Genomic DNA, 25,748 nt, shown 5'->3' with positions numbered 1-25,748 from the left:
TAAAACAGTTACACAGTATAGAATATCTATATCAGATAACATTCCCAGCTGTCTCTTGAAGATTTATTTCCTCATATTGTATATATCATGTTCTTTTCTCAATTAAAAGATTGTTGCTAAATAGAAATAGGTAAATATAGGCTTAAAAAGTCATAAAATAAGAATTAACATTTAAAAAAATTTATTTTTAGAGAAATTAAAAATTTGATGAATTAGCTCAATTTCTATAAGAAATTGCGTTTTATCACATATCCTAGATTTTGGTGTAGTTCCCTTTGAATCAATTTGCTAATGTAAAGACAGATTCATGATAATTAATTAGATCTATATTTATTTGTAATAAATGATGAAACTTTCTAGCATCATGACTGGAAATAAATAATGGATAAATCTATATGCTAAGGATATTTTCTTTTATTTATCCAAGTTCATTCATTCATACATTGCTTAAGAACATTATCAGAAAAGAAACAGATTAATATATTTCTACATACTATTTTAAATAACATCACTGTGAGAGGTCATTAACATATTTTAAAGCATGCTTTGGTAGAAAAATGTTATGTAGGACAGGATTTGATATTATCTGCTCTGTATTTTTATGGATTGAGGCCCAGGTTGGCAATGGGCCTCACATAGTCAGTTTAGGAAGGAGAGAAGGGGAGTCAAAAATTTCAGAAATCTAATGAATGTCTGTTCTTAACGGCTTCATTTCATGCTGCCTTCTCTTTTCAAGTAATGCCACTATTTTCCAAACAGGTTTATAAAACAAGTCCTTTTTTGTGCACATCTTATATTTTTTGTAGCAATGATTTGTATTTTATATAGTTTCTCCTGAAATATTAAAATTTTATGTCATTGAAATTATTACGCTTAATTTAAGTACAATTTTAAATTAGTTCCCTTATTTTAAAAATGATGAGAAAACTCTGCTTGCTCTTTCCAGTTCAAAAAATATTATTTAAATGAATTAGCAAAACTTGAACCATTTTGCTGCTTCTGGCAAAAGATTTATTTCCCATGTACATCAGATAATGAAAACTGAACAAATGCTAACAGCTGCCAACCTATCCATTCAACTTTCTGCTTATGCCACAGAAAGCATACATTTTTAAGAGGCAGACATATGGGCCTTATATCATGTTTATGTAGACATTTGTGGATGAAATGCCAGAAAATATTCTGCCCCAAACTATAGTTACATCTTGTACCTTAGGGAAATCCATAAAAATTAATGCATCAGGTTTTTATAGAGTTAATACATTTGATTCAACTGCAATATGTTTTGTAGTTACTAGAAAACATTTTTCTTTTTCTTGGTAATGTTTACTTTTTATTGCCTTATAACTTACATACAATGCAAATCATTGCTTTTGTGTTTCAAAAAATACACCACAATCAACTGGCCCATCATTTCTCAAAACTTGCTTATGCCCCTTTTGTCATCATCTGCCCTCTCCATACGCAGCCCCTGGCATACCCAACCTATGACTGATTTGTTTTCTCTTCAGTTTTATGACATTTTCAGGATATCATAAAAATGGAATCAGACATGATACAACTTTTTGAGTCAAATTATTTTTACTTAGCAAAATGAATTTGAGATTCATTAGTGTTTTTGTGTATATCAGGAGTGTATTTATTTTAATAGCTGAGAAATATTCTACTGATGGATGTACCACAGTTTATTAACCCATTCATCAGCTGAAGGTAATATAAGTTATTTCCAACTTTTGGCAATTATACATAAAACTTCTAGAAATATTTGGTAGAGTTTTCATTTTGCAGGGGCAGGATTGCTGGGACTGGAACTGTTTGATTATATTTTAACTGTATGATTAAGTACATAAAAATCTGTCAACATGTTTTCCAAAGTGGTTGTATCATTCTGTGTTCTCTCCAGCAATACATGAGAGTTCCAGTTGCTTCCATTCTGGCCAACACCTGATACTGTTATTTTAAATTTTTAGCCATGCTAAGAAGTGGACAGTATCTCATCATGAATTTAATTGGCATTTTCCTAATGACAATGATGTTGACAACCATTCCATGAGCTTATTTGTCATCTCCATATCTTTTCAATGAAGTGTATGTCAAATCTTTGGCACTGAAAAAATAGATTATTTTTTATTATTGAGACTTGTAAGTTTTTAATATATTTTTGATAGAAGTTATTTGTTATATATGTGTTTTGCAAATATTTTCCCCCACTTTGCAGCTTTTGTCATTCTTTTGAGTTGTCTTTCATAGAGCAGGTAGTTTTAAATTTCATAAATTTAAATTCAACATTTTTTTCTTTATTTATAGTGCTTTGATGTCATATCTAAGAAATCTTTACCTTATCCAAGATCACAAAGGTTTTCTTCTATGTTTTCTTGTAGGTTTTACCTTTCAAGTTTTTCGATTGGCTGTCATAACTTTTTTATAAGACATGAGGAATGAGCCAACTTTCATTTTCTTACATATTGATGTCAAGTTGTTCCAGCTCTGTTTGTTGAACGACTACCTTTTCTCCATCAATTTATTTGTCACTTTTGTAGATCTATTTTTGGGCTCTCAATTTTATTCCATTAACATATATGTCTATCCATTCACCAATATCTCACTGTTTTGATTACTTAAATTCAGGCAATTAGTGTCTTCCAGCTGTTTGTTTTTCCAAAACTCTTTGGTGATTCCGGTTCCTTTGTCTTTCCATGTAAGTTGTAAAATCAGCTTATCAGTTTCTACAAATATAAATCTGCTGGGATTTTAATTAGAACTGCATTGAAGCTATAAAGCAGTACAAGAGAAAATTGGCATCTTGAAAACACTGAGTCTTCTAAACCATGAACATGGTATATCTCTCCATTTATTAGGGTCTTTGATTTCTGTCATCATCATTTTACTATTTTTGTCTAATGGATCTTGAACACCTTTTGTTAGAAAGTGCATTATGTTCTGTGACACTATTGTAAAGGTACTTTTAATTTTTTAAAAAATTCAATTTCCAATTGTTTGTTGATTGTATATAGATATACAATTTACTTTATATCCTATATTCTTGCTAAACTCACTTATTAGTTATAGGAGAATTATTTTTTCTTGTGGTAGATTTTTTGGGGATTTTCCACATAGATAGTCCTATAAATCAGGCAAATAAAGACAGTTTTATTTCCTCCTTTTCAAATTACCTTAATCTTTTTTCTCATTAAAATGAATAGGACCTCCAATACAATATTTAATAGGAGTAAGATTATTCTTGCCTTGCTCCTAATATTAGAGGACAGCATTTAATTTTTCACCATTAAGAATTATATTAACTGAAGCTTTTTTGTAGGTGCCTTTGGTAAGCTTAACGAGGTTTTCTGTATTTTTAGTTTTTTGAGAATTCTTATTAATAAATGTGGAATTTTTATCAAATATTTTTTCTGCATTGAATATGATTAACATATAGTTTTTCTTCTTCAGTCTATTTATTGATAATATGTATTCCACTGTTTGATTTTCAAATTTGGAACCAGCCTTGCTTCTTAGGTAAACCCAACTTGGTTATTAAGTATTATCACTTATTTCTATTGTTGAATACAAATTATGAATTTTGAATATATATTCATGAGGAATATTGATTTGATGTTTTCTTTGTCATGATATCTTTAGCTAGACTTAGTGTAATAATGTTAACCTCATAAAATAAGTTGGAAAATTGTTCTCCTATTTTCTGAGAGAGCTTGCGTAGATTTGGTGTGTGTTTTTTTTTTCCTTAAATGTTTTGTAGAATTCAGCAGTGATGCCATCTGAGCTTACAGTTTTCTTTACTGGAAGGTTTTAAACTAAAAATTCAATTTCTTCCATATATGTAGGACTATTCAGGTTATCTGTTTCTTCTTAAGTGAATTTTGAAAGTTCTTTTTAAAATAATACATTTACTTCACCTAAGTTATTGCATTTATGAGCATTGCATTGTTCATAATGCTTTTTTTTTTTTTTTTTTTTGAGACGGAGTCTTGCTCAGTCACCCAGGCTGGAGTGCAGTGGCACAATCTTGGCACACTGCAAGCTCCACCTCCTGGGTTCATGCCATTCTCCTGCCTCAGCCTCCCGAGTAGCTGGGACTACAGGTGCCCACCAGCACACCCAGCTAATTTTTTTTTGTATTTTTAGTAGAGATGGGGTTTCACCATGTTAGCCAGGATGGTCTTGATCTCCTGACCTCGTGATCCACCCGCCTCAGCCTCCCAAAGTGCTGGGATTACAGGCATGAGTCACTGTGCCCGGCCCATAATGCTTCTTTATAATACGTTTAGTGTCTGTAAAATCTGTAATGATTCTTCTTTTATTGTTCTTGATATTGATAAATTGTGTGTGTGTGTGTGTGTGTGTGTGTGTGTTGGTCAGTCCTACCAGAGGTTATAAATCATATTGATCTTCACAAAAACTTTGTTGGTTACATTGATTTTATTCAATTATTTTTCTGTTTATGTATTTCCACTCTATTTTTTGTATTCTTTTTCCACATACTTTGGTTTAAACTTGTTCTAATTTTAAGAGTTTTCTGAGGTTTTTGCTTAGATCCTAGATTTGCGACTTTTCTTCTTTCATAATGTATGGATTAATGCTGTAAATTTCCCTTTAAGCACAGCTGTAACAGCATCCTGCAAATTTTGATATGTTATATTTTTATGTTCACTCAATTTACAGTATTTTTTTAATTTCCCTTGTGACTTCTTTGATGTATTGGTTATTTAAAGGTGTGTTGTTTAATTTCCACATATTTGTTTTCCAGTTTAATTATTTCTGTTACTTATTTCTAGTTTAATTGTTACAGTAAGAATTGTATGATTTGCTTCTTTTGTTTTGTTTTGTTTTGTTTTTGAGATGGAGTCTCACTGTCTCCTGGGCTGAAGTGTAGTGGCACGATCTGGGCTCACTGCAAGCTCCGCCTCCCGGATTCACACCATTCTCCTGCCTTAGCCTCCTAAGTAGCTGGGACTTACAGGCGCCCACCACCATGCCTGGCTAATTTTTTTTTTTTTCTTTTGTATTTTTAGTAGAGACGGTGTTTCACCGTGTTAGCCAGGATGGTCTTGAACTCCTGACCTCGTGATCCACCCTCCTGGGCCTCCCAAAGTGCTGGGATTACAGGTGTGAGCCACTGTGCCTGGCCGATTTTGCTTTTTTAAATCTGTTATTTTTTCACCCAGAAAATTCAATCTTTTGGGAAATGTTTTATCTGTAAAATATGAGTTTCATGTAACCTGAAACTCTGATGTTAAGTGCATACACATTTAAGTACTTAACATACACATCAGTGTATATGTATGACCCCATTATCAGGAGGTAATGTTGCTATTTATCCCTGGTAAAATTATTTGTCAAAAGTCTACTTTGTGTTAAAGTAATATAACCATTGATCCTAGTTATATTTGTATACTTAAGGAGGGTTTTTTAATAGCATATGGATGTATGTTGTTTTTGTTTAATCCACAGTCTCTGATTTTTTGTATATATACCATTATATTTAATGCATTAACTGAAATAGTTGAAATCTACCACTTTATTATTTGTTTTGCTTGTCCTCTATTTTAGAGCCTCTTTCTCTTTTCTTGCCTTCTGTTGGATTATTTTCCTATTGTTTGGTATTTCATTTTAATTTATACATTAGATTTTTAGGTATATTTATTTGCATTATTTTTTACTGGTTCCTTTAGGTATTATACTATAGATACTTCCATTTTATAATATAATTAGAGTCAACATTGCACTATTTTAAGTAAAATGTAAAAGCTTTGCTACTGTATCAATCTTTTTATTTCACTCCAAGACCTTTATGCTGTAACTGTCATATATATTATGCCTACATACACAGAAAACTCCATCAAAGAATGTTATAATTTTTGCTTTCAATATTTACATATATTTAAAGAAGTTAAGTGAAAAAAAAATGCTGTTTTTTTCTATTTAACCACATATTTACCATTTTTCTTACTCTTCCTTCATTCCTCAATATCCAAGTTTCTTCTGGTATCATTTCTCTTCAGCTGGAAGAATTTCATCTGGTATTCCTTTAGAACAAGTCTGCTAAATAAAATTATCCATTTTCTTTCATATGAAAATTTCTATATTTTCCCTCCTGGTGGATATTTTCCTTGGATAAAGAATTTTTTGCTGACAACTTTTTTCTTTCAGCATCTTCAAGACCTTCTTCTACTGTTTCCCAGCTTCCATGGTTTCTGAAGAGAAATTAATTAATTACTGTTTCTCTATCAAGAGAAAAGAAACAAAGGTGAAGGACTCACCACCCACCCAATTTGGATTGCTTTAGGAGTTTCTGGCTCACCTCCACAATCTGTCTTGCTTTGCAGAGTCCTCAGGTAGTATTTTGTCCAGCGTTTTAAGTTGTCATCAGGAGGAGTTGCCTATACTGGATTTTTGCAGCCACAGCAGAAGTGAAATATAGTTTCATTTTTTCTTACTGTATTCTGAAACTTCAAAGCATTTAGAATGAGGATGAATTCATTGGAATGGGAATGCTATAACAATTCACTCCAGTGGAAGCATTATAGCAAAGGTCTTTTGGAGATATGCTCCTAACAAAGTAATATATTCTATAGTGAAGGAATAGGTGGCCATTTCCTGTCTAATATCTTTGTCACCTAGAAATTATTTACCTCTGTGGCTTAGGCCAAAATTATGATTTACATCCACTTGAAACACAGTTGTCCTCATATAACATAATATATCCTGTATATATAAAGTATTAAAATATGTCCATGCTTGCTCCTTAAAAGACAAACTCTATGATAGACATCAGAAGACTTTTAGGTAGCAAAAAACAGAATGTTAATGGCAAAGTGATCAGAGAAGCATAAAATGGAAGATGTTTAATGTGTTCTTTTTTGAAGAGCAGCTGACTGACACTAAAATAAATCATCACCATGGGAGGCAGAGGTTTACCTATATGTGTATAACACAAATATGGGGTTGGGACTATGTCTTCTAAGTTATATGGTACTCCATGTCATCTAGCGTAGTGCCTTGTGCATGATGATTTCAATAATTTTTTTTCTAAATCATATGCCAATATGTGTATATGTGTGTACAAACAGCAAGAACCCAAGAACTAAACAGTGTACTCTGTTATATTTTACTCCACTTTATTTCCAACATTAATAAGTCACAGACTTTTGAACTTACTTGTTATTTTTATGTCTTCCTTGCATTTTAATTCTCTGTCTCCTATTTCTGCAGACGTACAATATGTCTGGCAACAAGTGATTTATTTTATTATCTTAATTTAAATACCTTTAAAACACCTCCTGATGAGTTGGTAATTTGGGGACTATTCTTTCACAATGAAAGGAAAATAAAATTAAAAGAATGATGGACAAAATAATTTATAAATGAAAAAGAGTTACAAAAAACTAAGATGCTTTGTGATATTTAGGACATGTAATACGTGTTTTGAACATAAAGTTGGTATTTAGTTATCATTAGTAGAAAATAAACTTTCCACTACATTAATATTGAACAAATATTTAAAGAGGAGAAATCAAATAATGAACTTACATGGTATACCATGTACTTAATCTGACCTTGTTTTAGACAAATTGATCATTAAGGGAAATACTGATAGGCCAACTAGCTATAGGTGAATTGACTTAGAGCTGTGGGTTCCAAGGAACTGAAATGAATATTAGGAGTTTTTATTATACAAGATAGTTATTAGGCTGATATTATTTCAAAGGATTTATTGCATAGAAATAAGTAAACATAAAATAGTTCATAAATATTTGCACATGAGAATATTTATTGAAACTTTTTAATGGTCAAAAACTATTAAAAATTTGAATGTCATTAATAGAGGAATGGGTAAACACATTTTAATTAATCCACATAACACAGTTAGTCAAAAGTGTGAATTCTGTTTATATCTATTTACCCAGAAGGATGCATGTGATGTATTATTAAAGAAAAAAACCAAATTGCATATTTATATTACTTAACTTTTGTAAAATAGTAAACAAACAAAAACTGTGTGTTGGGGGGAGTGGGGGAAAAACGAGAGAGAATATGTGTGTATGCATTTGTTGGTACAACTACATGGAAATGCAGGTTATTTCTGTTGGGTTGGGGGAAGGGTATTTAAAATGAGAGCTAGTGTAACTTTTTTTCAAAATCCTCATATAAGTTTTTGCCTTGTTCAGTTGTTGAAACCAGCAGGTGATAGTGTGATAATTTATAAAACTTGAATGAAGTTAAGTTTTAAAGTTGTCTGAGGAAATCTCAGTTTACTTGTCACTCTATATCTAGCTGTTATCTAGCTGTTCTCCCTGCAGCAAATTTTTGGTCAGTCAAGCAAAACTCCTTAGGTAATTGTCTGCCTTTGATAAAATTTCAAGACTTCCCTACCTAGAGGTATGCTATGAAGCAGATGTCTTCTCAAATTCTTTTTGATTCTGTGCATATACTATATTTATATGAACATTTATTTATTCATGTTATATGAAACTATGTGGCCCATTTTAGCCTCAGATATTTCCCCCATATAATACTGCTTGTCTCTGTAGAACTGAGAGTATTTTAGAAGGGAGACTTCAGTAGATGACAAATGATCAAGAAGTTCCAATCTAGTAAATTTCCATGAATGCCAATATTTACAAATTGAATAGCCCTTATTCTTCATACATATACGTAGAAATACCAGAAACATATATGTGCAAATGGTGGTAGAAATAAAGAGGATGGGGGAAAACGATGAAGCTATTTGGCATTTTAAAATATTTTTTCCTAATATGGAAAACTCTATTTATAACTATTCATTTGCTTTTTTATTCTATCCTGCTCTCTCAGTTCATTTCACATAATATTTCCTTTCTGTCTCAGAATTTCTGAAGTACCCTAAGCACCCTCCTTACACAAAAAATAGGGTAAAGTAAATTTATAGTTAGAGTAATGAATGTCTTCTCTTTCCTTTTCTCTTATGAGAGGAATGAGAACATGAGGCACTAGAGATAATTTTTCATAACACTTTTAATTAACTTGAATGTCGAATGAAATTGAAGCATTCTACCAGGAAAACTGAAGCAGCATTATTTCCTTTCCCATCACATCAGGTGACCATAGCTCCACAACAACAATCAAGTCTGGCATACATTTCAACCATTTGTCTTCTGAAGCTGGGTTTGGCAAGGCAAAGATCAGATCTTTGCGTTTCATAAAATTCCTGGTATGGTGTCTGTCTTCTATACAGCCATATTCAATACTTCAATAAATATGTTTCAGAAATACCTCCATGTAAATATTTTCTGTAAATAACCCAAGAAGATAGTAAACAAATAATTGCTACTTGAGACCCAGCTGACAAAGAGAAAATAAAGGTATTCCCTTTTATATCTTTTGATTTTCAGGTAATCCCTCTTCTTTCCTGTAAATTTACAGGTACAAATATTCTTTTTCCTGTATGTAAATGTGGGCTTTCCATTTATAGGGAGAAATGTGGTCACCTTAATCAGCGGGAATTGAAGAATGCAGCTTAGTATATAAGAAATCAATTTAGAATGATCTGCTTATATAAATCAGTAACCCATATAACTTGATAATTTATAGGATGGTTTGATGAGAGACTGTAATCCTGTGGTACAGGTACTGGGAATTGGTTAAGAGTATGGGCATTGCAGTTGAACTCCTTGGACAGTCATCTCTGCTTACTTCATTATGAGCTAGGGATGTTGAGTTTGTTTCTCAAACTCAACTTCATCATTCTTAGATGCAGTACGTATTTCATAGAATTGTGAAGAAGATTACATAAAGGGTGCTTGGAAAGTGCTTAGCACAGTGCCTGGCACACAGTCAGCGATCTATATATGTTAGCTCTTAATGCTATTATGTATGTTCAGGACCATTTCTTGCATTCACTGAACTGGAAAATTTGTACTATTTCTATATGCTTTCATTTTCTTTTTTTTTCATTTAAATGTTATTGCTAAAATATGCTCAGGTTTTGCACTGCACATGGGTAGCTCTACATGGTGCGAATGTAGTATGCTATATCAGAAGTCAGACAACTTAAATTCTAGTTGTAGTTCTGCTGCCAACACTGGGATCTGGCACAATCTTTTTCCTTTCCTGAGTCTTAATTTTTCAGCTTCTTTTTTATTTTTTTAAATTATACTTTAAGTTCTAGGGTGCATGTGCACAACGTGCAGGTTTGTTACATAGCTATAGATGTGCCATGTTGGTTTGCTGCACCTGTCAACTCGTCACTTAACATTAGATATTTCTCCTGATGCTATCCCTCCTCCAGCCACCCACCCCAAGACAGGCCCCAGTGTATGATGTTCCCTGACCTGTGTCCAGGTGTTCTCATTGTTTAGTTCCCACCTATGAGTGAGAACATGCAGTGTTTGGTTTTCTGTCCTTGTGATATTTGCTCAGAATGATGGTTCCAGCTTCATCCATGTCCCTGCAAAGAACATTAACTCATCCTTTTTATGGCTTCATAGTATTCCATGGTGTATGTGTGCCACATTTTCTTAATCCAGTCTATAATTGATAGACATTTGGATTGGTTCCAAGACTTTGCTATTGTGAGTAGTGCCGAAATAAACATACGTGTGCATGTGTCTTTATAGTAGCATGATTTATAATCCTTGGGGTATATATCCAGTAATGGGATTGCTGGGTCAAATGGTATTTCTAGTTCTAGATCCTTGAGGAATCGCAACAGTGTCTTCCACAATGGTTGAACTAGTTTACACTCCCACCAACTGTATAAAAGTGTTCCTATTTCTCCACCTCCTCTCCAGCATCTGTTGTTTCCTGACTTTTTAATGATCACCATTCTAACTGGTGTGAGATGGTATCTCATTGTGGTTTTGATTTGCATTTCTCTGATGACCAGTGCTGATGAGCATTTTTTCATGTGTCTGAGGCTGCATAAATGTCTTCTTTTGAGAAGTGTGTCTGTTCATATCCTTCGCCCACTTTTTGATGGGGTTGTTTGTTTTTTTCTTGTAAATTTTTAAAGTTCTTTGTAGATTCTGGATATTAGCCCTTTGTCAGATGAGTAGATTGCAAAACTTTTCTCCCATTCTGTAGGTTGCCTGTTCACTCTGATGGTAGTTTCTTTTGCTGTGCAGAGCTCTTTAGTTTAATTAGATCCCGTTTGTCAATTCTGGCTTTTGTTGCCATTGCTTTTGGTGTTTTAGTCTTGAAGCCCTTGCCCATGCCTATGTCCTGAATGGTATTGCCTAGGTTTTCTTCTAGGGTTTTTATGGTTTTAGGTCTAACATTTAAGTCTTTAATCCATCTTGAATTAATTTTTGTATAAGGTGTAAGGAAGGGATCCAGTTTCAGCTTTCTATATATGGATAGCCAGTTTTCCCAGCACCATTTATTAAATAGGGAATCCTTTCCCCATTTCTTCTTTTTGTCAGGATTGTCAAAGATCAGATGGTTGTAGATGTGTGTTGTTATTTCTGAGGCCTCTATTCTGTTCCATTGGTCTATATCTCTGTTGTGGTACCAGTACCATGCTGTTTTGGTTACTGTAGCCTTGTAGTATAGTTTGAACTCAGGTGGCATGATGCCTCCAGCTTTGTTCTTTTTGCTTAGGTATTGACTTGGCAATACAAGCTCTTTTTTGGTTCCATATGAAATTTAAAGTAGTTTTTTCCAATTCTGTTAAGAAATTCACTGGTAGCTTGATGGGGATGGCATTGAATCTATAAATTACCTTGGGAAGTATGGCCATTTTCATATTGATTCTCCCTATCCATGACCATGGAATATTCTTCCATTTGTTTGTGTCCTCCTTTATATCTTCGAGCAGTGGTTTGCAGTCTCCTTAAAGAGGTCATTCACATCCCTTGTAAGTTGGATTCCTAGGTATTTTATTCTCTTTGTAGCAATTCTGAATGGGGGTTTACTCATGATTTGGTTGTTTGTCTGTTATTGGTGTATAGGAATGCTTGTGATTTTTGCACATTGATTTCATATCCTGAGACTTTGCTGAAGTTGCTTATCAGCTTAAGGAGATTTTTGGGCTGAGATGATGGGGTTTTCTAAATATACAATCATGTCATCTGCAAACAGGGACAATTTGACTTCCTCTTTTCTTAATTGAATACCCTTTATTTCTTTCTCCTGCCTGATTGCCCTGGCCAGAACTTCCAACACTATGTTGAATAGGAGTGGTGACAGAGGGCATCCCTGTCTTGTGCCAGTTTTCAAAGGGAATTATTCCAGTTTTTGCCCATTCAGTATGATATTGGCTGTGGGTTTGTCATAAATAGCTCTTATTATTTTGAGATACGTTCCATCAGTACTTAGTTTATTGAAAGTTTTTAGCATGAAGGCTGTTGAATTTTGTCAAAGGCCTTTTCTGCATCTATTGAGATAATCATGTCGTTTCTGTCATTGATTCTGTTTATGTGATGGATTACGTTTATTGATTTGCATATGTTGAACCAGCCTTGCATCCCAGGGATGAAGCCTACTTGATCGTGGTGGATAAGCTTTTTGATGTGCTGCTGGATTCAGTTTGCTGGTATTTTATTGAGGATTTTTGCATCGATGTTCATGAGGGATATTGGTCTAAAATTCTCTTTCTTTGTTGTGTCTCTGCCAGGCTTTGGTATCAGGATGATGCTGGCCTCATAAAATGAGTTAGGGAGGATTCCCTCTTTTTCTATTGATTGGAATAGTTTCAGAAGGAATGGTACCAGTTCCTCCTTGTACCTCTGGTAGAATTCGGCTGTGAAGCCATCTGGTCCTGGACTTTTTTTGGTTGGTAAGCTATTGATTATTGCCTCAATTTCAGAACCTGTTTTTGGTCTATTCAGAGATTCAACTTCTTCCTGGTTTAGTCTTGGGATGGTGTATGTGTCCAGGAATTTATCCATTTCTTCTAGATTTTCTAGTTTATTTGCATAGAGGTGTTTATAGTATTCTCTAGTAGTAGTTTGTATTTTTGTGGGATCAGTGGTGATAGCCCCTTTATCATTTTTTAATTGCATCTATTTGATTCTTCTCTCTTTTCTTCTTTATTAGTCTTGCTAGCGGTCTATCAGTTTTGTTGATCTTTTCAAAAAAACAGCTCCTGGATTCATTGATTTTTTAAAAGGATTTGTCTCTATCTCCTTCAGTTCTTCTCTGATTTTAGTTATTTCTTGCCTTCTGCTGGCTTTTGAATTTATTTGCTCTTGCCTCTCTAGTTCTTTTAATTATGATGTTAGGGTGTCGATTTCAAATGTTTCCTGCTTTCTCTTGTGGGCATTTAGTGCTATAAATTTCCCTCTACACACTGCTTTAAATGTGTCCCAGAGATTGTGGGACACATTTGTGTCTTTGTTCTCATTGGTTTCGAAGAACATCTTTATTTCTGCCTTCATTTTGTTATTTACCCAGTAGTCATTCAGGAGCAGGTTGTTCAGTTTCCATGTAGTTGTGCAGTTTTGAGTGAGTTTCTTAATCCTAAGTTCTAATTTGATTGCCCTGTGGTCTGAGAGGCAGTTTGTTGTGATTTCTGTTCTTTTACATTTGCGAGGAGTGCTTTACTTCCAAATATGTGGTCAATTTTGGAATAAGTGTGATGTGGTGCTGAGAAGAATGTATATGCTGTTGACTTGGGGTGGAGAGTTCTCTAGATGTCTATTAGGTCCTCTTGGTGCAGAGCTGAGTTCAAGTCCTGGATATCCTTGTTAACCTTCTCTCTCATTGATCTGTCTAATATTGACATTGGGGTGTTAAAGTCTCCCATTATTATTGTGTGGGAGTCTGAGTCTCTTTGTAGGTCTCTAAGGACTTGCTTTATGAATCTGGGTGCTCCTGTTTTGAGTGCATATATATTTAGGATAGTTAGCTCTTCTTGTTGAATTGATCCCTTTACCATTATATAATGGCCTTCTTTGTCTCTTTTGATCTTTGTTGGTTTAAAGTCTATTTTATCAGAGACTAGGATTGCAACCCCTGCTTTTTTTTTTTTTTGCTTTCCATTTGCTTGATAGATCTTCCTCCATCCCTTTATTTTGAGCCTATGTGTGTTTCTGCACGTGAGGTGGGTCTCCTGAATACAGCACACTGATGGGTCTTGACTCTATCCAATTTGCCAGTCTGTGTCTTGTAATTGGGGCATTTAGCCCATTTACATTTAAGGTTAATATTTTTATGTGTGAATTTGATCCTGACATTATGATGTTAGCTGGTTATTTTGCCCATTAGTTGATGCAGTTTCTTCCTAGCATTGATGGTCTTTACAATTTGGCATGTTTTTGCAGTGACTGGTACCGGTTTTTCCTTTCCATGTTTAGTGCTTCCTTCAGGAGCTCTTGTAAGGCAGGCCTATTGGTGGTGAGAAAATCTCTCAGCATTTGCTTGTCTGTAAAGGATTTCATTTCTCCTTCACTTAGGAAGATTAGTTTGGTTGGATATGAAATTCTGGGTTGAAAATTCTTTTCTTTAAGAATGTTGAATATTGGCCCCCACTCTCTTCTGGCTTGTAGAGTTTCTGCAAAAGATCTGCTGTTAGTCTGATGGGCTTCCCTTTGTGGGTAACTTGACCTTTTCTCTGGCTGCCCTTAACATTTTTTCCTTCATTTCAACCTTGTTGAATCTGACAATTATGTCTTGGGGTTGCTCTTCTCGAGGAGTATCTTTGTGGTGTTCTCTGTATTTCCTGAATTTGAATGTTGGACTGCCTTGCTAGGTTGGGGAAGTTCTCCTGGGTAATATCCTGAAGAGTGTTTTCCAACTTGGTTCCATTCTCCGTCACTTTCAGATACACCAATCAAAAGTAGATTTGGTCTTTTCGCATAGTCCCATATTTCTTGGAGGCTTTGTTTGTTTCTTTTTACTCTTTTTTCTCTAAACTTTTCTTCTCAATTTATTTCATTCATTTGATCTTCAATCACTGATACCCTTTCTTCCGCTTGAACGAATCGGCTGCTGAAGTTTGTGCATGCGTCACGTAGTTCCCGTGCCATTCTCCATCAGGTCATTTAAGGTCTTCTCTACACTGTTTATTCTAGTTGGCCATTTATATAATCTTTTTTCAAGGTTTTTAGCTTCCTTGTGATGGGTTTGAACATCCTCCTATAGCTCAGAGAAGTTTGTTATTATCGACCTTCTGAAGGCTCCTTCTGTCAACTCGTCAAAGTCATTCTCCATCCAGCTTTGTTTCATTGCTGACGAAGAGCTGCAGTCCTTTGGAAGATAAGAGGCACTCTGGTTTTTAGAATTTTCAGCTTTTCTGCTCTGGTTTCTCCTTGTCTTTGTGGTTTTATCTACCTTTGGTCTTTGATGTCGGTGACCTACAGATGGGGTTTTGGTGTTGATGTCCTTTTTGTTGATGTTGATGGTATTCCTTTCAGGTCCCTCAGCTGCAGGTCTATTGGAGTTTGCTGGAGGTCCACTCCAGACCCTGTTTGCCTGGGTATCACCAGCGGAGGCTGCAGAACAGCAAATATTGCTGCCTGATCCTTCCTCTGGAAGCTTCGTTTCAGAGGGATACCTGCCTGTATGAGGTGTCAGTCAGCCCCTACTGGGAGGGGTCTCCCAGTTAGGCTACACGGGGTCAGGAGGAGGCAGTCTGCCCATTCTCAGAGCTCAAATGCCATGCTGGGAGAACCACTGCTCTCTTCAGAGCTGTCAGACAGGGACGTTTAATTCTGCAAAAGTTTCTGCTGCCTTTTGTTCAGCTATGCCCTGCCCTCAGAGGTGGAATCAACAGAGGTAGCAAGCCTTGCTGAGCTGTGGTGTCCTCCACCCAGTTTGGGCTTCCCTGGCTGCTTTGTTTACCTACTCAAGCCTCAGCAATGGCGGACACCCCTCCCCCTGCCAGGCTGCTGCCTCACAGGTTGATCTCAGACTGCTGTGCTAGCAGTGAGCAAGGCTCCGCGGGCATAGGACCCTCCGACTCAGACATGGGATATAATCTCCTGGTATGCCATTTGCTTAAACCATTGGAAAAGCAGTATTTAGGTGGGAATGTCCCGTTTTTCCAGGTACAGTATGTCACAGCTTCCCTTGGCTAGGAAAGGGAAATCCCCCGACCCCTTGCGCTTCCCAGGTGAGGTGATGCCCCCCCGCTTCAGCTTGCCCTCCATGGGCTGCACCCACTGTCCAACCGGTCCCAATGAGATGAACCATGTACCTCAGCTGGAAATGCAGAAATCACCTGTCTTCTGTGTCAATCATGCTGGGAGCTGGAGACCGGAGCTGTTCCTATCTGGCCATCTTGGAACGGACCACCTATGCTTTCATTTCCTGTGTCCTGCAAATAAATTTAAGAAAACTTATTTAAGACCAAAATAAGTTTAACAGATATATAGCTAATTCTCAGACTAATTAGACCAAGGGAAATTGTGACCCTGAAGTAAACATAATGGAAAACACTCTTCAGAAAATACTCTTCAGAACTGCTCTGGTTCTTGGGAAGTGGCCTATTTCTATGAAATAGGCACTGCATCTAAGAATGGTGAAGCTGAGTTTAGAGAAACTAACTTATCAACATCCCTAGCTCATAATGAAGTAAACAGAGACGAGTGTCCAAGGAGTTCAACTGCAATGCCCATACTCTTAACCAATTCCCAGTACCTGTACCACAGGATTACAGTCCCTCAACAAGTCATGGCATTGAAGGAAGATAATCCAGAGAGGGCTACCCTTGCAGCTTTGGGGGCCAAAAATGCAATTCCAGGTGATTTTAACCATCTGTAAGTTCTTGAGACTGCCACTAAGAGGAGTGAGGAAATGTTTATACAGTTTTATTTTATTTTATTTTATATTTACCTCTGGCTATAATAGCTGGTTTTTGTGAGCCAGGGGAAAAGGTAGGAGAGGTACCAAGGTCATAGGAAAGAATGGAGTGAGTGAGGGGAAAATTTTATGAAGTTTGTATTATTGTAAGCAGATTCACTTTTTTCTTTTAATGCACAAGATCTTAAAGAAGAAAACCAGCACCTATTAATCAGCATTACCAAGCAGTCAGCTATGTGCTTTATGTACCTTATTTCACTTAAAACTTGCATTAATCCTACAGCAATGTTCAGTCAGGATAAGGTAGGTTATCCTGTAGAAGCCAATCTCAGTAGCTTAAAATAGAAGATTTACAGATCCAGGTGATTCTCATAGGCACTTGTCCTTCACTGGTGGCACAGCCTTGCAAGTCTATATCATATCAACACATGCTTCCAAAATTGTTCGAGAAAAGAGACATTTCTGTAAAGTTTCACAATGCCAATTAATGCCTCTTTCCAGAAATGACATATTACTTCCACTTATACCTCATTGCCCAAAACAAGTTATGGCATCATGCATAAACTCAATGGGGAAGAGAATAACATTCCTTCGTTTTGGCTCAAGGCATGAGAGCCAGAAATACTGGTGAGCAGCACGATGTCTATCACAAAATGTGGCTTCCTACTTTGAAGGTGAAGAATATCAGATTGAGAGAAACATTTAACAATTTGGGCAAAATCACACTGCTCATTAATGCTATATTGGAATGCAAAGACCCCAAATTTATGTTCTTTCCATTGCATCATGTCACTTCACATATATTTTCTTTCATATTTGTATTAATGTAACACACAAAGCAGGTACATTCCCTGCTTCAATCAATGCAGAAGTGAGCATAATAGCTTATTTCATAGCCAGATAAACAGAAGTGTACCAGTTATTGTAAGAACCACTAATATTATAATTATCTACTTTGAAATGAGTCATTCTTATTCACTATTGATAGTGAGATAAGATACTTTCAATTTTGTTGTATTGGTTGTATTTTTTATTTTTTGTTTTCTAAAGGACTTTGCAGTCATGCCTCCTGAACCAACCTCTGTTGAGCACTTACAGCATAGTAAAACTCACGGCAGGCAGTTCAAAGGAAGTACCCCAATTAGGCTAAGAACATTTTCCAGAGTCAAGGAAGCCTGCACATTTAGAGCATGGTCTATGGATCAGTGAAGACAGTAGTTCAAAGGGACTAGTCAGTTTAGTAAAATAAGTACCCTGGTTACGCATTAAATTTGCCTCTGTAAATAAAGTACAGTGAGTTTCCCTTTGATCTTATGAAGATAGTTCAGTATGCTATACATAGCACAGAGATGAAAGTAGATGAGGCTGCTTAGAATGAAATACGCCACCAAGTGATACGAAGCTTTCAAACGCTTCTGAGCAGAAGCAGAAAATAATCTTACAAGTAATGTCCTTGCTTTGCAATATTTTCATTAGGCATTTGGCATTAATTTCAGTTTATTTTTTATCATGAGTAAACAATGTTTGCTGCAGGAAATGTTATAAAAATGAGGTGTAAATATGATCAATGATTTATGATAGGCTGCCTGTATCTGTTTTCATTTCTTTAAAATTCTATCTAGCTTTCATATTATTTCATCAAGAATCCCTTGTCAATCTCCTCTCTGGCCAAGACATTAATTTTTTTTAATTTAATAAAAATACCTCTATATCCATATATTTTCTCTTTCACTAGCCGGCTGGCATGACTTGTCTTACTATTGGTAGAGGGTGGTGCATTAAAAAATGGAAAATAAGGGGAAGTATGATTACTATATTTTCTATTTCAGTGGCCCACTGCTAGCTTCTGGTAGCTTTCTTCTGATGCATATCCTTCCTCAAATGTCAAGTGTTATCCTAGTTTTGAATAAATCCAGGCCAAGGTTTTTGCTAATAGTTAGCTTTTATTCTGGGGACTAGCATTTTAATAGAGGATTTGAATCCAAAGGAATGGATTCCTGTTGGAGGAACTTTTAACACAGATAATACGTGGAGGGTCAGAAGTAGGTGGGATAGTGTGCACCAACTGCCTCCCACTGCCATTCATTTCACCTGTTTGGAAAGCTGACCCTGGTTTAGGGATACAGATAGTATGTAAAATAATTCTTACTCCTCCTTTGTAGCAGTATAATTTTATAGTCTGTGTTAAAAGTTTATTGAAGAAAACCCCATTTTTTAAAAACCCCAAATTATTTACTTTTAGTATTTACATGATTGCATTTTTCTTTGACAAATCTTGAAAAGTACCTATTTTTTTTAATTGGATCATTATCATAGCAATGTTTTCCACTTTTTGTTTAGAACTTATTTTTAATAAATTATGTTCATACTTGACAATATGCTTCCTGAGGTTTAAAATACATTTATATGTTTTTAAAATCAGGAGAAAATTATACATGGATAAATGCAGAACTATATTTCTGTATCTGCAAGCCAGATATGGTAGGCAGAATGATGGCCACCCAAGTATCCCTGTTCTAATTCCTGGCATCTGTTACCATACATGAATAAAGGGACTTTGAAGATGGGAGTTAATCTTGAGGACCTTGAGATCCAGAGATTATTCTAGATTATCCAGGTAGGCCCAATCTAATTTCATGAATCCTTAAAAGAACCTTCTGGATAAAGAGAGAATCAAGGGAAGAATGGTCACAGAGATGGAAGAAGGCGCCACAATACAACACATAGAGACTGCCTCTACCAACTGAAAAAGACAAAACAATGGATCATCCCTAGAGTAGTCCTGCCGACATCTTTATTTTAAACCAGTGAGACCTGTTAGCTTTCTGACCTCCAGATTTTTAAGATGATGCATTTGTATTGTTTTAAGCCACTGAATTTGTGGTAGTTTGTTACAGCTACAACAGAAAAATAGTACATGGGCCTACCACCCCAAATGTACCTGATCTTGAAAGCTAAGCTGGGTCAGGCCTGGTTAGTATTTGGATGGAAGTCCAAAAAAGGCTCTTGAGACTCAGAAAAATAATACAGATTTTGATTACGAATGGGGTTTGAACTCATGCAGCACACAATATACTGGGTATTAACTTTAACTGGAAAAAAATAAATGTGTAGGAATACAATTTAATAACAATTTGGAAAAATAAAGCTACCTACATAATTTCATTTAATGACTTTTTGTGTATAGGAGTTTTTATTCAAAATGAAAAGAGCTTTATTGATTTTTCTAATTATATGCATATCATCTGAACACTGATTCACACAGAAAGAAACAGAGTTTGTTTTTGACTTTCTGTGTCAAAATCTTATTAAGCCATTTGAAACATTAGTATCTTGAGAGATCTGCCATTAACATTTTGATGACTTGATGGAAACTGAAAACATTCTGTTCTCATTCCCAGTTGATATTTCAGTGAGTTTAGACCACTAGATTGGTAATAATTTTCTGTCAGGATTTTGATATTATTGTTTCATTTTTCTTTTGGTTATACTGTCTCCCTTCCATGTTATAGTATTTTCTTGGATAATCTCTATGTAATGTTTCCAGATAAAATGGATACATTTTATATGGAAATAAAATGCCTGTTTGAATTTAAGTTTCAGATAAATATATACTTCTTTTTTAGAGTAAATAGGTCTCAAATAAGTATGACATCTACTTATACAAAAAAAATCATTGTTTATTCAAAATTCAAATTTGATCATCCTGTATTTTTATTTGCTAAATCTGGCAATGTTACCAGTATGATTTGGTTACCTTAAGACTGGGAGACTAAAAGTATAGTTGGAAACTCTGAGCACATACAGGTTTGCTGATATTGACCTCTACAGTAGAGTGTGCTGCACAAATTTTTCAGAAATCCTTCACAATACAATCTTCACAACAGAATCTTTAGTCTTCTCTCTTAAGCTGGACAGATTCTTCAGAGAAGAATCTCCTAGTGGCCTATGTGGGATTCTAGAGTCAGCATTCTGAGAGCCCAGTGAGGAAAGGATGCTGGAAGACTGGGGTGGGAGCCTCTATATTTGACACTTAGTTCCATCATAGGCTTTTAATCTTCCTGTTTTTGGTAGAGGACTTGCTTTTTCAACTGTGCCTCTCCAAAACAACTGTTCAGCTAGGATGTCAGAGTGGCAGCATCCCAGTGCTTGGGAATTGAGAAGGGAGTATGGATTGAACTAAGGACTAGGGCAGCTCTAATAGCTACTGTCCATTTATTCTTATTTTAGACACTTGAGCTTATTTTACTCCCAGTTCCAGAGGTACTTATTGTTGGAAGATCCTGTATTTTTAAGTACCCTGAAATGTAAATTGGGGTTTCGTAGCTTTTCTCATTGTCTGAGATTTGTAATTTCTTCAGTTTACTAACTCAGCCTCTACTCATCAATTTGCTTTTCTAATTGTTATTTTATTTCCAGGTGTGTATTTTTCTGTTCTTTCCCTTCCTGTGGATTTAATTTTTAAAAAATTTCTTTCCTTTAATTTTAGCAAAGTGTAAGGAGGGTAACAAAATTAAATACCTGTGTTATCTCATTTTAAATTGGAACCCAATAGTTTTTTAAATATTGACACTGAAATATTTTAAAAATAGGCTATAGATTATCATTAGCTTCCTTCCATAAACCTTCAGGCATGTATTAGAGATTCCAAACCATTTTTCTATATAAAAAGTTAGGAATCAATTTTTAACACTTATTTGATATATTTAAGGTATGTCCAGACACACTTTGGGTTGGTTGGCGGGAGGTAGCAGAGAAAGACTGGAGAGAAATACACCAAATCTTAATAGGAATTGTTTCTAGGTTTAGACTATGGGTGATTTTTCCTTCTACTTTTTCTGTACTTTGCAAATTTTTTATCATTGTTCTATTTATAGATGAAAGTACATTAGAGAAAGGCTTTTGTAAACTGCAAAACCCTCTACCAATATTTCTTGTAGTATCTTCTATGAAACATAACTCCATGCAAAAGTATTCAATGGTTAAATATACTTGGGAAATGCCTTAAATTCTATGAAGGTAAGGACTTTGGTTTGCTCATTATTGTGCTCCCCTATCATGCAGGACAATGCCTGGTAAAGAGTAGGTACTTAGTACACATCATATTTTATCAATTCTAGGACACATATTTTTTCATTTTTAGTGCCATTAAATTTTAATCGGTGGCATCATCTGATGTTGGCTGAGTGGCAGTAGGGTCTTATTTTTCATTACCTACACATACTTGAACCTGCTTCTTATTCCTGCTGGTGTTAGTGACAACTCAAACCCATGAGTGTGTCAGTCAACAAACGACTCAAAGACCATTTGGGAGAAGGAATATGACTCCTGATTGCTGTATGAAAACATGTCTTTGACATATTTGGTAAAATTAAAAATAGGCTGTATTAGTCTGTTTTCATGCTGCTGATAAGGACATACGTGAGACTGGACAATTTACAAAAGAAAGAAATTTAGTGGACTTACAGTTCCACAGGGCTGGGGAGGCCTCACAATCATGGCAGAAGGTGAAAGGCACATCTCACATGGCAGCAGACAAGAGAAGAGAGCTTATGCAGGGAAACCCCCCTTTTTAAAACCATCAGACCTCATGAGACATTCACTGTCACAAGAATGGCATGGGAGAGAACTGCCCCCATGATTCAATTACCTCCCACCAGGTCCCTCCCACAACACATGGGAATTCAAGGTGAGATTTGGGTGGGGACACAACCAAACCATATCATTTGTCCCTGGCCCTTCCCAAGTCTCATATCATCACATTTCAAAACCAATCCTGCCTTCCAAACAATCCCCCAAAGTCTTAATTCATTTGGCATTAACTCAAAAGTCCACAGTCCAAAGTCTTATCTGAGACAAGGCAAGTCCCTTCTGCCTATGAGCCTGTAAAATTAAAAGCAAGTTAGTTACTTCCTAGATACAACTAGGGTATAGGCATTGGGTAAATATAGCCATTAAAAATGGGAGAAATTGGCCAAAATGAAGGTGCTACAGGCCCCATACAAATCTGAAATCCAGTGAAGCAGTCAAATCTTAAAGCTCCAAAATGATCTCCTTTGACCTCATGTCTCACACCCAGGTCATGCTGATGCAAGAGGTGGGTTCCCATGGTCTTGAACAGCTACCCCTTGTGGCTTTGCAGGGTACAGCCACTTTCCCAGCTGCTTTCATGGGCTGGTGTTGAGTGTCTGCAGCTTTTCCAGGCACAAGGTACAAGCTTTCAGTGGGTCTACCATTCTGGGGTCTGGAGGACAGTGGCCCTCTTCTCACAGCTCCACTAAGAAGTGCCCCAATAGGGACTCTGTGTGGGGGCTCTGACCCCACATTTCCCTTCTGCATTGCCCTTGCAGAGGTTCTCCATGAGGGCCCCGCCTCTGCAGCAAACTTCTGCCTGCGAATCTAGGCATTTCCATACATCTTCTGAAATCTAGGCAGGGGTTCCCGAACCCCAGTTCTTGACTTCTGTGCACTGGCAGATACAGCACCATATAGAAGCTTCCAAGGCTTGGGGCTTGCACCCTCTGAAGCCACAGCCTGAACTCTATGTTGGCCTCGTTCACCCATGGCTGGAGCTGCTGGGACACAGGGCACCAAGTCACTAGGCTGTACACAGCATAGGAATGCTGGGCCTGGCCCACGAAACCATTTTGTCCTCCTAGGCCTCTGGACCGGTGATTGGAGGGGCTGCTGTGAAGACCTCTGACATGCCCTGGAGACATTTTCTCCATTGTCTTGGGGATTAACATTCGGCTCCTCATTACTTATGCAAATTTCTGCAGCTGGCTTGAATTTCTCCTCAGCAAATAGAATTCTTTTCTATTACATTTTCAGGCTGCAAATTTCCAAATTTTGTGCTCTGTTTCCCTTATAAAACTGAATGTCTTTAACAGCACCCAAGTCACATCTTGCATGCTTTGCTGCTTAGAAATTTTTTTCCGCCAGACACCCTAAATCATCTCTCTCAAATTCAAAGTTCCACAAATCTCTAGGGCAGGGACAAAATGCCAACAGTCTCTTCACAAAAATACAACAAGAGTCACCTTTGCTGTAGTTCCCAACAAGTTCCCCATTTCCATCCAAGACCACCTCAGCCTGGACTTTATTGTCCATATTGCTATCAGCATTTTGGGCAAAGCCATTCGACAAGTCCCTAGGAAGTTCCAAAATTTCCCACATTTTCCTTTCTTATTTTGAGCCCTCCAAACTGTTCCAGCCTCTGCTTGTTACTTAGTTCCAAAGTTGCTTCCACATTTTTGGGTATCTTTTCAACAGCACCCCATTCTCGGTACCAATTTACTGTATTAGTTCATTTTCATGCCGCTGATAAAGACATATCTGAGACTGGGCAATTTACAAAAGAAAGAGGTTTAATGGATTTAAAGTTCCACGTGGCTGAAGAGGCCTCACAACCATGGCGGAAGATGAAAGGCATGTCTCACATGGTGGCAGACAAGAGAAGAGAGCTTGTGCAGGGAAACTCTCCTTTTTAAAACCATCAGGTCATGTGAGACATTCACTATCATAAGAACAGCATGAGAAAGGCCTATCCATGATTCAATTATGTCCCATCGGGTATCTCCCACAACACGTGGGATTTCAAGATGAGATTTTGGTGGAGACACAGTGAAACCATATCATATGACATCATCAAAAGTAAGACAGAAATGTCATTGGCTTGGAAGAAAATCTTAGATCCTTCCTTAGAAACGTTTCAGCCTTGATGCTGTTGATGGAACAGAGGACATTATATGCAGAACAACATGAGTATCAATGACACTGGGCCAAAAAGTGACCTAGTATAGTTAAACTTTGAGTGTAAAATATTATAGTTGACCCTTGAACAACATTAATTTGAACTACATGGGTCTACTTATTTGTGTATTTTTTAAATAAACACATTGGAAAATTTTTGGAGATTTGTAACAATTTGTAAAAAAAAAAAAAAGCAAACTGTTTAGTCTAGAAATCTAGAAAATATTCAGAAAAAGTTATGTATGTCATAAATGCATCAAATACATGTAGACACAGGTCTATTTTTATCACTTACTCCCATAAAATATGCACAGCTCTATCATAAATAGTTAAAATTTATCAAAACTTACACACATGCCTTACAGATCATACATACATGGTACCATTTGCAGTCAAGAGAAATGAAAAAAAAAGTCAAGATGCAGTATTAAATCGTAACTTCATAAAATTAACTGTAGGCATACTGTAATGTTATAATAATTTCATAGCCATCTCCTGTTGCTATGGCAGTGATCTCCAGTTTTGGTAGTATCTGCTTAAAATGCCATGTGATGCTAATCATCTCCATGTGAGCCATTCATCTCTCCAGCAAACTGCACATCACATTAAAAAATTGTCCCTCACAGTTCTTGTGCATTTTTCATCATGTTTTGTGCAATATTATAAATCTTTAATGACACCATGGGACCCATATTAAGTGCTGCTAGTGATGCTGGAAGTGCTCCCAAGAAAAAGAGAAAAGGATGACATTACAAAAAACGTTGAATTGCTTGATATGTACTTTAGATTGAGGTCTGCAGATGCCATTTCTTGCTATTTCAAGATAAACAAATCCATTGTAAGGAATATTGTAAAAAAAAGAAACAGAAATTCATAAAGTGGTCACTGCAGCTATGTCAGCAGGCACAAAAATCATGCATTTTTTGCAAAATACCTTTTTATCTTGCATTGAAAATGCAGCTCTTATGTGGGTCCAGGATTTCTATAGGAAAGGCATACCTATAGACTCTAATATGATTCGAGAAAAAGCAAAGTCATTATATGACCACTTGAAGCAAAAAGAAGGTGAAAGATCTAAAGCTGGAGAATTTAGTGCCAGCAAAGGATGGTTTGATGCTCTTAATAAAAATGTCAAGATAACAGAAGCAGCTTCTGCTGACCAAGAGGCAATACATGAGTTTCCAGACACTATTAAGAAATGATTAAGGGGAAAATATATCTGCCTGAAGAGTTTTTAATGAAGATGAAAGTGTGCCCTA

Source organism: Pan troglodytes, chromosome 6 (assembly GCF_028858775.2).
Source record: "Pan troglodytes isolate AG18354 chromosome 6, NHGRI_mPanTro3-v2.0_pri, whole genome shotgun sequence".
In the NCBI taxonomy this organism is placed as follows: domain Eukaryota; kingdom Metazoa; phylum Chordata; class Mammalia; order Primates; family Hominidae; genus Pan; species Pan troglodytes.
Note: the sequence above shows the minus strand (reverse complement) of the source record.